Source organism: Camelus bactrianus, chromosome X, assembly GCF_048773025.1.
Source record: "Camelus bactrianus isolate YW-2024 breed Bactrian camel chromosome X, ASM4877302v1, whole genome shotgun sequence".
Taxonomy (NCBI): Eukaryota; Metazoa; Chordata; class Mammalia; order Artiodactyla; family Camelidae; genus Camelus; species Camelus bactrianus.
In genome coordinates this window covers 45,779,755-45,794,904 of record NC_133575.1, presented here as the reverse complement: position 1 = coordinate 45,794,904, position 15,150 = coordinate 45,779,755, and the positions used below count along the sequence as shown (strand labels likewise).

The 15,150-nt window shown below is 37.9% G+C and overlaps 1 pseudogene; it reads left to right on the top strand.

Annotated features, from left to right (window-relative positions):
* Positions 1–5,204, top strand: part of LOC105083737 (ladinin-1 pseudogene) — a 129,040-nt pseudogene extending 123,836 nt beyond the window's left edge.
* Positions 5,205–15,150: the final 9,946 nt, after the last annotated feature.

Below are 15,150 nucleotides of genomic sequence, written 5' to 3'. Positions count from 1 at the left end.
AATGAAAAAAGATTATAGGAAATATAGAACAACATAAAATAGACTAACATTCACATTATAGAGGTCTCAGACACAAAAAAGAGAAAGTGACAGAAAAATTATTTGAAGAAATTATGGCTAAAAACTTCCCTAATCTGGCTAAAGAAACAGACACCCATTTACAGAAAGCATAGAGAGTCCCAAACAAGATGATTCAAAAGAGATCCACACCAAGACATATTATAATTAAAATGGTAAATTTAATGATATAGAGAGAATCTTAAAGTCCACAAGAGAAAAACATAAGACTATCAGCTTATTATTGAGTAAAAACTCCATAAAACTATCAGCTTATTATTTGGTAGAAAACTTATAGGACAAAAGGGAATGTCAGGATATAGTTAAAATGCTGAAAGGAAATAATAACTTAGAATACTCTATCTGGTAAACTTATCATTCAGAATTGAAGGAGGCATAAAAAGCTTCCCAGGTAAGCAAAACCAAAGGAATTTATCATCACTAAACCAGTCTTACATGAAATATCAAAGGGTATCCTTTAAACAGAGAAGAAAAGGCCACAACTAGAAACAAGAAAATACATGAAATAAAAAATCTCACTGGTAAATGCAAATATATAGTAAAAGCAGTGTATCAGCTACTTAAAAAGCTAGTATGAAGGTTAAAAGACAAAAGTAGTACAATCAACTATAACTATAATAAGGAGATAAAGGATATATAAAATAAAAAAGTTGTAAAATATGACATTAAAAATATAAAATGTGGGAGAAGTAAAAATACAGTGCTTTTAGAATGCCTTTGAACTTAAGCGATCAGCTGCTTAAAGTAGATGGCTGTATAAACAGGTTGATTATATATATATATATATATGATATATAATATAATATAATATAATATAATATAATATAATATATATATAAAACACTTGTTAACCACGAACAAATTCCTGCAAGGGATACACAAAAAATAAAGACAAGAAATTCAAACATAACACTCAAGGAATCCATCAAATCACAATGGAAAAAAACAAAAAAAGAAAGAAGGGACAAATAAGAATTACAAAACCAATCAGAAAACAATTTAAAAATGGCATAAGAACATATCTGTCAGTAACTATTTAAAATGTAAATGGGCTAAATTCACCAATCAAAAGGCATAGAGTAGTGATCAATTGAAATAGTAGAATTGGAGGACTTTGAACTCACCTTCCTCCATGAACACATTAAAAATATTCTACATGTGGAACAATTGTCACTGAAAACTAACTGGAAATGGCAGAAAGACTCCCATAAAACCAAACCTTTAAGAAAGATCCACACATAATTGGATAGAAAGGAAAGAAAAGTGGTCAGGTTGGGACATGTGCCCTTGGGAGGGGACTGAGGAAAAAGGAGATTACACAGTTGGAGAAGCTCCCTGGGGAGTAAACAGTTCAAGCCACAGATTATGCACTCCAATCTTAGGGTCCTACACAGTGCAGCTGAACAACCTTATCTGGTTGGAGGAAAACTGGAACTAAAAGGAGGGCTCTGGGAAGCATGGACTCCGCTCATGAGGAGTACATGTGCTGGCTTGCCTCCAAGGCAGGGTGAGGAGTGCACATTGAAGACTCTTCTAGTGGCTGATGGTTGTCCCACAACTTCTTCCAGGGATACCCCAACCAGAGCCAAGCAAATGCTCAAGACCTCATTACTCCACTCCATAGCACAAAGTTGGATCTAAGGCTCCAATGCCCAGGTAGAATGTTCAGCTGTGGGATGCAAGAATGACTTGGTCTTGGAGCTCCATCTGGGTGGGGCACTGATCATCATTGTCATGTCCACAGTGCCTCAGAAGTATCCCCAAATCTGATGGAGGCTGGCTCACCATAGTTTATGCCCCAATATATGCTGAGTCCATGCAGGCCATGGATGCCCTGTGGTGTGGCTTGAAAGGAGAGTGGGGATGTAGGAGTCTTGGGGGAGTGATTGGCTGTAAGGGACAAAGGGGACTTGGACCCAAGGCAGCATCTGAGCAGAGCAAGGGAAACAATTGCTGGTGCCTACAATTGCAGCACATCAGAGACAACTTGGACCTCTGTCTGCCTCGGGTCTCTGTCTGTCTCGGACCTCTGCTCTGGCAAGAGTTGAGAGAACATACAGGCCAGACATTGATTCATCACTTCCTCTGGTAGGAGCAAGGGTCTAAGAGAAGGGAAAACACACGTTTAAAGGGACCAGAGCCAGCTTAGGCCTGATCTTCAGGGCTTCTGCTCCAAGAACTTGAGGTCAGGCATTGCCTCAGGTAAGTCAGGGGCAGCACTGAGGAGAGGAAAAGTTCCACCTCACACTTGGCTTAAGCTCTAGCCCCTCCATCTACAGCTCCATTCCCTACCAAGAAGATAGCTGCCAGCACACCCTTAGGAAAGATGTAACAACATTAAATTGAGCTCTCCCATCCAAAGGCATTGGACATACAAAATTGGTATAGGGATGCTGCCATATAAGGACATCAATTTGAGATAAAAGTAGGTAACTATTCCATCTAAATTCACAGAAGTAGATAAAGTTAAGCAAAATAAAAAGGCAGAGGAGCTACATTCAATTTAAAAAGCAAGAGAGGAAAAGCCCTGAAAAAATAAATAATGAAACATAAATAAACACTTTACTAGATAAAGAATTCAAGTCATTGGTAATAAGAATGATAAGTGAATTAGATAAAAGAATAGATGAACACAATAAGAATTTTAACAAAGAATGAGAAGATATTAAAAAGACCCAAACAGAAATGAAGAATTCAATAAATTAAAATAAACACACTAGAAAGGAATGAATGGCAGATTAAGAGACACAAAAGATCACATAAGTGGTCTGGAAGATAGAATAATGGAAATCTCCCAATCAGAATAGTGAAAAGAAAAAAACAAATTTGGAAAAAAATAGTTTAGAAGATTTCTGGGATAAAACTGTGCACTAACATTCACATTACAGGAGTCCCAGAAGAAGACAGAGAAAAGGGAACTGAAAATGTATTTGAATGGAATTATGGTTGAAAACTTCCTAAACATGAAGAAGGAAACAAATATCAAGTTATAGGATGGAGAGAGGATTGCAAACAAGATGTGCTTAAACAAATGCACACTAAGAGGTATCATAATTAAAATGGCTAAAGTTAAAAGGAGGATCCCAAAGGCAGCAAGAGAAAAATAAAGAGTCACATACACAGGAATCTCCATAATGTTATCAGCTGATTTCTTTGCAAAACTTTGCAGGCCAGAACAGGGTGGTGTGATATATTTCAAGTCCTGAGAGGGGAAAACCTGCAACCTAGGGTATTCTACCCAACAAGATTTTCATTTAGACTTGAAGGAAAGATAAAGAACTTCACAGATAAGCAAAATCTACAAGAGTTCATTAATACTAAACCTACCCTAAAAATGTTTAAGTGTCTTCTCTAAGTGGAAAATAAGTAAGAATATATGGGAAAAGGAAAATCTGATCAGGAAAAGCAAATATATAAGGGCTGAGGCTCAATCACTTTTTTAAAAAAGATAGCATGTTAATTAAAAGACAAAAATTGTAAGAGCAACTGTAACTACAATAAACAATGAAGGGACAAACATGAGAGTGTAAATTATGATATCAAAAGCACAAAATGTGTGATAGGGGAGTACAAAACATAGATCTTCTAGAATGTGTTAGAATTAAATGACTACTGGTTTAAAAGAGTAGATGTAGGTCAACAAATATGAACCCCATGATAACCAAAAATAAAAACCACCTACAATGGATACACAAAAAATAGAGAGAAAGAATCACAAGCATACTAGTAAAAGAAATAATCAAACCACAAGGGAAGAAACAATAAATGAAGAAATGAGCATAGAAGAACTACAAAAAGAACTTGAAAACAAATATTAAAATAACTAAGTACCATTAATAATTACATTTAATGTCAATAGACTAAATGCTCCAATCAAAAGGCATAGGGCCACCAACTGGATAAAAAAAAAAAGACACACTTATTTTCAGACTACAAGAGACTCACTTCAGAGCTAAGGACACACACAGACTGAAAGTGAGGGGATGGAAAAGATTTCTTGCAAAAGGAAATGAAAAGAAAGCAGTAGTCCTGGGAGGAGGAGGAGGAGAGCTCGGCCAGCAGGGAGCCAGGAGGCAGAAGGAAGGGGGTCTTGGAAAAAGGCCTGGCTCCAGAGAAGCCCTCTGCTCCAGAGAAGACATCAGTGCCTGAAAAGAGACCAGACTCCAAGATCTCCGAGAAGGCCCCCAGCCCCAACAAAGTGTCTGTGTCAGAGAAGATTGCAATGTTGGAAAAAAAAAAAAAAACTATCTCTGAAAGAGATCAGTTCTAGGGGAAAAAATGCAAAAAACAAAACAAAAAAACAGTTCTCAGAGAAGCTGCCAGCCCCAGAGAAGACATTAGGCTCGGAGAGGAGACTGGTGTCTGAGAAGGCAACAGTCTTTGAGAAGACCCCAGCCATATAGACACAGCTGGTCTCGTTTAAGGCAGCAGCCGCATGGCAGCCCCAGGACAGGGAGCAGCTGGCCATTGGGGAGAGCCCATCCACCACTGAGGGGCAGAGAAGGGCCAGCCCTGAGAAAGAGCCTCTGTTCTCAGCAGGGCTGTAAAAGCAAGGGACAGAGTCTCTGATTGTGGCTTGCCACCTCCCATCCACCACTCTCCAGATGAAAATCCCCAGCAAGGAGGATGAGGCAGACACCTCCTCACCCACCCAGTCCACCTACAGCACCTCCCTCCAGCACTCCAGCCCAAGGAACATCTTTCGGATAAGCCCCATGAGGGACAACTCCGAGACCACCTTAACCTGCAGCACCAGCATGAGGCTCCCTAACATCACCGTCAAGTTAAGCCAGAAGCTGGAGTGATACCACACAGCTATACAGAGATCAGAATCATTCAGGTCTCCTGGCTCCTCCTGCACTGAGTTCTTGGCGGCTCCCATGGGTGTGACCAGCAAGTAACACTTCTTTGAGAAGGAGCTGGTGGGTCAGAGCTGAGAGGACCCAGCCTCCAGCAGGAAAGAGAAGCTGAGGCTCTTGGGGGTTGTAAAATCAAGGCTCAAACTGGATCAGCAGGACCCAAGAGTCTGGAGATCAGGACCCCTAGGAAGTTAAGAAAGAGTCAGCACCACCAAGAGAACCCTGTGGTGGAAGAAAGCAGATGCCTCCCTGGATGCTGAGGGGTGAGGAGCCCTCCCCTTACAGACAAACAGGTGCTCTCAGGGCCCCTGTGCCACCCCTATATTGCCACCTTGCTTCCTTTCTGCCTGTGGCCCTGGGACCAGGAATGTTGGGGAGAATTGGCTGGCCAAGCTTCAGGGGCAGCAGTGCTGGCACCTAGTCCTGCTACAGGCATGGTGGTCCCTGGGCCCCAGAATTTGCTCCTGGCGGTCTGCACCACAGACCTCGGCTTCCATCCAAAGATGGTGACTCCTACTCTCTGCTCCCTTCAGTGTCAGGGAGGCACTGTCCCACAAGAACCCCAGGGCCTCCTGTGTGGTCTGCGCCCAGCAGGTATCTCCCATTGTGTGCCTCATTGAGCCAGCCCACACCCTCTGTCCTCATATGCACCATCCTCCACGTGCCCCATCCCTCATTGTCCACCCTCACATCCCACCCTGACCCCTGCTTGGTATGCTGTGCCTCGTTCTGAGGAAAGCACTGATAAACTCATTCACTCTCAGGTGTAAGTGGCTTAATGTAACTTAAAAACACTTCTTTCCTGGAGAAAAAAAAAAAAGAAAGCAGATATAACAATACTCATATCAGACAAAATAGGCTACAAAACAAAGGCTATAACTCTTCAGCAAATGGTGTTGGGAAAACTGGACAGCAGCATGTAAATCAATGAAGCTGTAACACACCCTTACAATATACACAAAAATAAACTCAAACTCAAAATGGATCAAAGACTTAAACATAAGACAGGATACAATAAACCCCCTAGAAGAAAATATAGGTAAAACATTATCAGACATACATCTCAAAAATGTTTTCCTAGGGCAGTCTACCCAAGCAATAGAAATAAAAGCAAGAACAAACAAATGGGACCAAATTAAACTTATCAATTTCTGCACAGCAAAGGAAACCATAAGTAAAACAAAACGAAAACCTACGGAATAGGAGAAAAATTCTGCAAATTAAACTGACAAAGGCTTAATCTCCAGAATATATAAGCAGCTCATACAACTTAAGAAGAAAAAAACAAACAACCCAGTCCAAAAATGGGCAGAAAACCTAAACAAGCAACTCTGTGAGGAAGAAATACAAATGATCATTAGGCACATGAGAAAAATGCTCAATATCACTAATTATCAGAGAAATGTAAATCAAAACTACAATGAGATATCACCTCACACCAGTCAGAATGGCCATCATTCAAAAGTCTGCAAATGACAAATGCTGGAGAGGCTGTGGAGAAAAGGGAACCTTCCTACACTGCTGATGGGAATGCAGTTTGGTGCAGCCACTGTGGAAAACAGTATGGAGATCCCTCAAAAGACTAGGAATAGATTTACCATATGACCCAGTAATCCCCCTCCTGGGCATATATCCAAAAGAAACCCTACTTCAAAATGACAACTACACCCCAATGTTCATAGCAGCACTATTTACAATAGCCAAGACATGGAAACAGCCTAAATGTCCATCAACAGATGACTGGATAAAGAAGTGGTGGTATATTTATACAATGGAATACTATTCAGCCACCAAACCTGACAACATAATGTCATTTTCAGCAACATGGATGTTCCTGGAGAATGTCATCCTAAGTGAAGTAAGCCAGAAAGAGAAAGAAAATTACCATAGGAGATCACTCATATGTGAAATCTAAAAAATAAATAATAAATACAAAACAGAAACAGACTCATAGACATAGCACACAAACTTGTGGTTGCCAAGGGGGCAGACGGTTGGAAGGGACAGACTGGGATTTCAAAATGTAGAATATATAAACAAGATTATACTGTATAGCACAGGGAAATATATACAAGATCTTGTGGTAGCTCACAGTGAAAAAAAAGTGTCAATGAATAATATGCATGTTTATGTATAACTGAAAAAATGCTCTGCACTGGAATTTGACACAACATAGTAAAATGAATATAACTCAATAAAAAATGTTAAAAACAAAACAGACAAAAAAGAGAAAGATGCCATGAATCTTGTAGGAGAAAAGGAAAAAAGAACGAAGGAAAAGCAAAACAGTGCAGGACCAGTCCTGCGGGAAGGGAGTGGCAAGGGAGGAATAGTGCTCATTCACTAAATCTTCCCCTCTCCAATGTAGAGGTCAGTGGGATGGAGGGGGATCCTCTGAGGCTCAGATCTGTATGGAGCACCCCTTGACCAACAGAACTAACTTAAACGGGCACAAAGTGTTCCTGTGGCACCTAGCTGGAGATGCAAGCCAGCAGCTGGGAGACGGGACAGGCTGCCCGAGCTGGGCAGAGGACTGGGGTAGCTGCACTGAGGCAACCCTGGGGGACTTCAGGGTGCTGTATGCCGTGGCTGGGTGGTGATACAGAGCAGAACAACCTGGGTCCCCCAGAAATTATGGAAAAATCATGCAAAGCAACAGTGATGGTGAGTCCTGGAGGAAGGGGCGCCATAGCCTTTGTCTTCTCAGACCCATGGTGCTTCTCAGGAGAAGAGAGGCAGGGCTCAGCCACAGCCGCCATATACTCCTGTGTGCAGCCCCAAGGCGAGGGAGAGGCCAAGACATGAATCTGTACCTGGGGGCTCCACAAACTCCTAGGCAGGACTGAGAGTATTTATAGCCCAAAGCAGATAGGAACTTTGTGCTGTGGTACCTCACAGAACTTGTGCCACCAAGACAGACAAGGACTGAGTTATGGCACAGAGCAGGGGCGGGGCTGTTCCATGGTCTTCCCCAAGCCCGCCTACTTAGCACAGACCTGAGGCAGAGCAGGTAGCTGTACAGAGCAACCAGCGCCCGGAGAGGGCGGATGGCCACCCACTTTCCTGGCAGGAGCACAGCACCTGACCTCTATGCTGGGAAGGGTCTTGATCCACCCACCTAACTCGCCCAAGAGCAGCATCTGACTGCTTGCCGACAGGCAATGGGAGCAGGACAGATGAGGGCGCCAATGGAAGGCCTCTGGAAACAGCAAGCAGAGTGCACAAAATGGCAAAGACAGAATGATCTCTCATTAAAATCATAAAGAGTGTGCAGTCTTCATGAGAACACATCCCCTTTTTTTAATCTGTTCTATTTTCTATTACATTTTTAATCTTTACTTTTTAAACAATTGTATATGTTTACAGTTTTAATCCCTTTAAAATTTTTCTTTTAAAATATTTTTATTATTATTATTTTTAAAAATCCACCTCATTTCATTTTATTTCTCTTGCTTTTGATCTCTTGTTATTAATTATACACAGGTTTCAAATATTGTTTTTTGATTTTTCTTTTATTTCTTTAAGGTTTATAAAAGACATCTCAACTCGATTGCTATTCTGATTCAAATTGCTCTAGTATTATTGAGTATACATGCTTTTCAAACATTTTTCTCCCTTATTTTAAAATTATCTCTATTTTTTAAAGTATTATTCCTGCATAGGGTATAGATAGATAAATATAATCCTTAAAGAACACAATAGATAACTGATATACCTTGAGCCACAGTACCACAGAGATAAGAGCATGATGCAGAAGCTGATGAATGACTCCCAATTAAAAGAGCAAGAAAAATCCCCTGAAAGAACGATCAATGAAAGAGACATCGATGGCTGACTGGATCAAGATTTCAAAAAAGGAGGGATCAAAGTACTGAGGGAACTAAAACAGATAGTGTTTAGAGATATAAAATATGTCAAAAATGAAACTGAAGCTATAAAGAAGAGCCAAGTAGAATTGGTAAACTCATTTGTTGGGATGAGAGCTGATCTAAAGGCTGAACAAAGCAGGCTAGATAATGCAGAGGAAAGAATAAGTGACCTAGAAGACAGGACAACAGAAAGCACCCAATCAGAACAGCTGATAGAGAAACAAATTAAAAACAATGAAAACATTATAAGGGACCTTTAGTATAATATAAAGCATGCCAATCTATGCATAATAAGGTTTCCAGAACGGGAAGAAAGAACAAAGGGGATTGAAAAGGTATTTGCAGAAATCATGACTGAAAACTTCCCAAACCTAAAGAAGGAATCATATATCCAAGTACAGGAAGATCAGAGAGTCCCAAACAGGAAGAATTCAAACAGACCCACACCAAGACATCATAATCAAGATGGCCAGAGTCAAGGATAAAGAAATGATCCTAAAGGCAGCAAGAGAAAAACAAAGAATGAGTTACAAGGGAACACCCAAAAGGCTCTCAGCTGATTTCTCTACATAAACACTACAGGCCAGAAGGGAGTGGCAAGATATACTCAAAGTCCTGGATGATAAAATGATGCAGCCTAAGATACTCTATCCAGCAAGGCTATCCTTTAGAATACAAGTAGAGATAAAGAAATTCACAGACAAGGAAAACTAGAAGAATTTAGCAATACTAAACCCATGCTAAAAGAAATATTGAAAGGTGTATTCTAAATTAAAAAGAAGCAAGATGCTACAGAAATGAGAAACTCAACTGGAGAGGTGATAACTACCATGAATTACAAATAGAAAAAACACAAAATTGTAAGAGAAGACATCTAAATCATTGAGAGTGGGAGAGTGAAGCAAGAAAATATAGTATTTTTTTCTTTCTTTTTTAAATTTTTTGTTCTCCGTAAGATGGGTTTGAGATTATATTACTATCTGTTTAATACAAACTATTATAGTAATGGGTTAATAGTCTTACAAAAAAGGGTAACCACAAGCCAAAAATTACAAGAGAATTACAAAAACTAAATAAAATCCATGATAACTCAAAGAAAAATTACCAAACCACAAAAGGAAGAAGAAAGGAACAAAGAAAAAATACCAAATCAGCTGCAAAAATAAGTTCAAAATGACAATAAACACACATCTATCATTAATTACAGTGAATATTAATGGACTAAATGCTCCAACCAAAAGACACAGAGTGGCAGACTGAATAATAAAGCAAGAACCTTCAACGTGCTGCATACCAGAGACCCACGTTAGGGAGAAGGACACATATGATTGAGAGTGAAAGGAAGGAAAAGGATATTCCATGCAAATAGAAGAACCCAAAAAGCAGGGGTAGGAGTACTGATTTCAGACAAAATAGCCTTTAAAACAAAGGCAATAAAGAAAGACAAAGAAGGACATTTTATAATGATTAAAGGAGTAATACAAGATGAGGGTATTACACTCATTAACATACATGCATCCAATATAAGAGCACCTAAGTAAATAAAACAATTACTAACAGAGATAAAGGGGAATACAATCATAGTTGGAGCTTTTAACACTGCATTAACACCACTAGACATATCTTCCAGACAGAAAATAAATAAGGCAACAGAGAAATTAAATGATACAATAGAAAAATTAGATTTGGTGGATATTTTCAGAATATTACACACCGCAAAAAAATAGGATATATATGCTTTTCAAGCCCACGTGGAACATTTTAAAGGATTGATCATGTACTTGGGCACATAAGAAGCCTCAACAATTTTAAGGAGATCGAAATCATCTCAAGCATCATTTCTGACCACAGTGCCATGAAACTAGAAATCAACTACAGAGGAAAAAAAGGAGAAAAAAGGAAAGCATGGAGATGAAAAAACATTGTTATTAAAAACCAATGGGTCAATCTGGAAATCAAAGTTGAAATTAAAAAATACCTTGAGACAAATGAAAATAAAAACACAATCACACAAAATTTATGGGACACAGCAATGACAGTGCTAAGAGGGAAATTTATATTGATACAGGCCTTCCTCAAAAAAGAAGAACAATCTCAAATAAACAATCTAACCCACCAGCTAAAAGAATTAGAAAAAGAAGAGCAAAAAAATCGCAGAAGTCAGCATATGAAAGGAAATAATAAAGACCAGGGAGGAAATAAATAAAATAGAGATTGGAAAAAACAATAGAAAAATTCAATCAAACCAAATTCTGGTTTTTGAAAAAGTAAGTAAAATCGAAAAACCTCTGGCAAAACTCACAAAGAAGAAAAAAGAGAGAGCACAAATTATCAAAATAAAAAATCATAATAGAGAAATTACAACAAATACTGCAGAAATACAGAGTATCATATGAGAATATTATGAAAAACTATATGGAACCAAACTGGATAACCGAGAGGAGATGGACAAGGTTCTGGAAACATACAGTCCACCAAGACTGAATCAAGAAGAAACTGACCACATGAAAAAACGGATCACTAGAAATGAAATCAAATTAGCAATAAAAAACTTCTCTACAAATACAAGTCCACGACCAGATGGATTCACTGTGGAATTCTACCAAACATACGAAGAAGAACTCATACCAGTCCTTCTCAAACTCTTTGAGAAGACTGAAAAGGAGGGAATCCTCCCAAATTCATTCTATGAAGCCACAAATACCCTGATGCCAAAACCAGGCAAAGACACCACCAAAAAAAGTATTACAGACCAATACCACTGATGAACATAAATGCAAAAATCTTTACCAAAATATTAGCAAATTGAATCCAGCAGCACATAAAAATGATTATACATCATGACCAAGTGGGAATCGTCCCAGGGACACAAGCGTGGTTCAACATATGGAAATCAATCAATGTAATACATCAACAAGAGAAAGGACAAAAAAACACATGATCATCTCAATAGATGCTGGAGAAGCATTTGATAAAATTCAACACCTGTTTATGATAAAAACCCTCACCAAAGTGGATATAGAGGGAACATATCTCAAAATAATAAAAGCTACATATGGCAAACCTACAACCAGCATAGTATTCAATGGTGAAAAACCCAAAACTTCCCACTAAACCTTGGGAAAAGACAAGGCTGCCCACTCTCACCACTCCTATATACTTGGAAGTCCTAGCCACAGCAATCAGGCTACAGAGAGGAATAAAAGAGATCCAAATTGGAAAAGAAGAGGTAAAAGTGTCACTATATGCCAATGACATGATACTATATATAGGAGACCCTAAAAGGTCCACATAAAAACTACCAGAACTAATCAAAGAATTCAGCAAGGCAGCATGTCACAAGATTAAGGTTCAAAAATAAATTGCATTTCTCTACACGAACAATGAATTAACAGAAAATGAAAGTGAAGGATCAATCCCCTTAAAAATACCACCTAAAATAATAAAATACCTAGGAATAAATCTAAACAAGGAAGTGAAAGATTTATACATGGAAGACTATAAAACACTGATGAAGGAAATTTAAGAAGGCTTAAAAAAAGGGAAATATATCCCATGATCCTAGGTTGGAAAAATCAATATTGTTTAGATGGTCACACTGCCCAAGGCAATCTACAGATTTAATGCAATACCTATCAAGTTATCCAGGACATACTTCACAGAACTGGAACAGATCATAACAAAATTTATATGAAACCACAGAAGGCCTAGAATTGCCAAAACATTGAAGAAAAAAAAAAGAGGCTGGAGGAATAACTCTCCCAGACTTCAGACAATACTAGAGAGCTACAGTCATCAAAACAGCATGGTATTCATACAAAAACAAACATATGGAGAAATGGAATAGAATAGAGGGCCCAGAAATTAACCCACACACTTTTGGTCAATCAATCTTTGACCAAGGAGCAGGAATATACAATGGAATAAAGATAGCCTCTTCAGCAAATGGTTTTGGGAAAACTGGACAGCAGGATGTAAATCAATGAAGCTAGAACACTCTCTTACTTCATGCACAAAAATAAACTCAAAATGGATGAAAGACTTAAACATAAGGCAAGATATAGTAAACCTCGTTGAAGAAAATATAGGCAAAACGCTTTCTGTTTTTTTTTTTTTCAAAATGTTTTCTGAAATACACGTCATAAATGTTCTCCCTAGGGTTGTCTGTACAAGCAATATAAATAAAAGCAAGAATAAACAAATGGGACCTAATGAAACTTACAAGTTACTGCACAACAAAGGAAACCATAAGTAAAACAAAACGACAACCTATGGAATTGTGAAAAGGTTTGCAAATGAAACCGACAAAAGCTTGATGGAGATCAAGAGTATATAAGCAAATCATCCAACTTAATAAGAATAAAACAAACAACCCAAACCAATTATAGGCCAAAGACCTAAACAAGCAATTCTCCAAGGAAGAAATACAAATGATCGATGGACACATGAAAAAAAAAATGCTCAATATAACTAATCATCAGAGAAATGCAAATCAAAACTATGATTAGGCTTCACCTTACACCAGCCAGAATGGCCATCATTCAAAAGTCCACAAATAAATTCTGGGGAGGCTATGGAGAAAAGGGAACCCTCCTACACTGCTGGTGGGAATGTAGTTTGGTACAGCCACTGTGGAAAACAGTATGGAGATTCCTTAAAAGACTAGGAATAGACTTACCATATGACCCAGGAATCCTGCTCCTGGACATATATTCAGAAGAAACCCTACTTCAGGATGACACCTGCACCCCAATGTTCATAGCAGCACTATTTACAATAGCCAAGACATTGAAACAGGCTAAATTTCCATCAACAAATGACTGGATAAAGAAGTGGTGTATTTATACAATGATTCAGCCATAAACCCGACAACATATCATCTTCAGCAACATGGATGTTACTGGAGAATATCATTCTAAGTGAAGTAAGCCAGAAGGAGAAAGCAACATACCATATGAGATCAGTCATATGTTTGATCTAAAAAAAAATAAACATAAAACAGAAACAGACTCATAGACTTATAAATATAGAATGCAAACTTGTGGCTGCCAAGGGAGCAGGGAGTTTGAAGGGTCAGAATGGGAATTCAAAATTTGTAGATACTGACAGGCATATGTAGAATAGATAAACAAGATTATACTATATAGCACAGGGAAATATATACAATATCTTGTGGTAGCTCACAGTGAAAAAAAGTAACAATGAATATATGTATGTTCATTTATAACTGAAAAAATGTGGTCTATATTCCAATTTGACACAACATGGTAAAATGACTATAACTCAATAAAAAATTTAGAAAGAAATAAAAGAATAGGAAAAGTAGAACAAAGAAAGCCCATACTCAGTGTAAGAAAATAAATAAAGTAGATATAAGAGAAATAAATAAACTAGAGTTGGAAAAACAATAGAAAATATAAATAATACAAAGAACTTTTTTGTTTTTGTGGAAATGATAAGTAAAATTGTAAAACTTTAGCCATGTTGATCATGAAGAAAAGAAAAAGGACTCAAACAAACAAAATAAGAAACAAGAAAGAGGCCAAATAACAAAAAACACCACAGAGATACAAAAAATATTTAGAGAATACAACAGTTATAAGCCAAAAAATTGTATAACCTAGAGGAAATGAACGATTTTCCACAAGCATACATCCTGCCAAGAATGAATCAAGAAGATACCACATACTGAACAGACTGATCATAAATAGTGGAATTAAAACTTATAATAAATATCCCTCCCAGCAGGCAAAATTTAGGACTAGACAGCTTCACAGGGTAATTCTACCAAAAATATAAAGAAGAGCTAATTTCTATCCTTCTCAAACTATTCCAAAAAAATTGAAGGGGAAGAAATCTTCTCAATTTCATTCTATGAGGCCACCTTTACCCTGATATCAAACCCACAGACCCTTCAAAAAAAAGATAATTAGATGTTAATATCTTTTAGGAATGTAGATGCAAAAATCCTGAACAAAATTTTCTCAAACAGAATCCAACAATATATAAAAAGGATCATACCCCATGATCAAGTTATGTTTATTCCAGTGATGAAAGGATGATTCAATATTCAGAAATCAATTAACACCATATTACCAAAATGAATGATAGAAATCACATGATCTTTTCAATAGTCACGGAAAAAGTAGTTGACAAAATTCAAAATCCATTCATGATTTTTAAAAATTTCATGAAAATTAGGATATACAGAACACATCTTAATATAATAAAGAGCATTTATGACAAACCCACATATAACATCATATGCAACAGTGAAAAACTGAAATTCTTTCCTCTAAATTCAGGAACAAGGCAAGGATGCCGACTCTGGCCACTTCTATTTA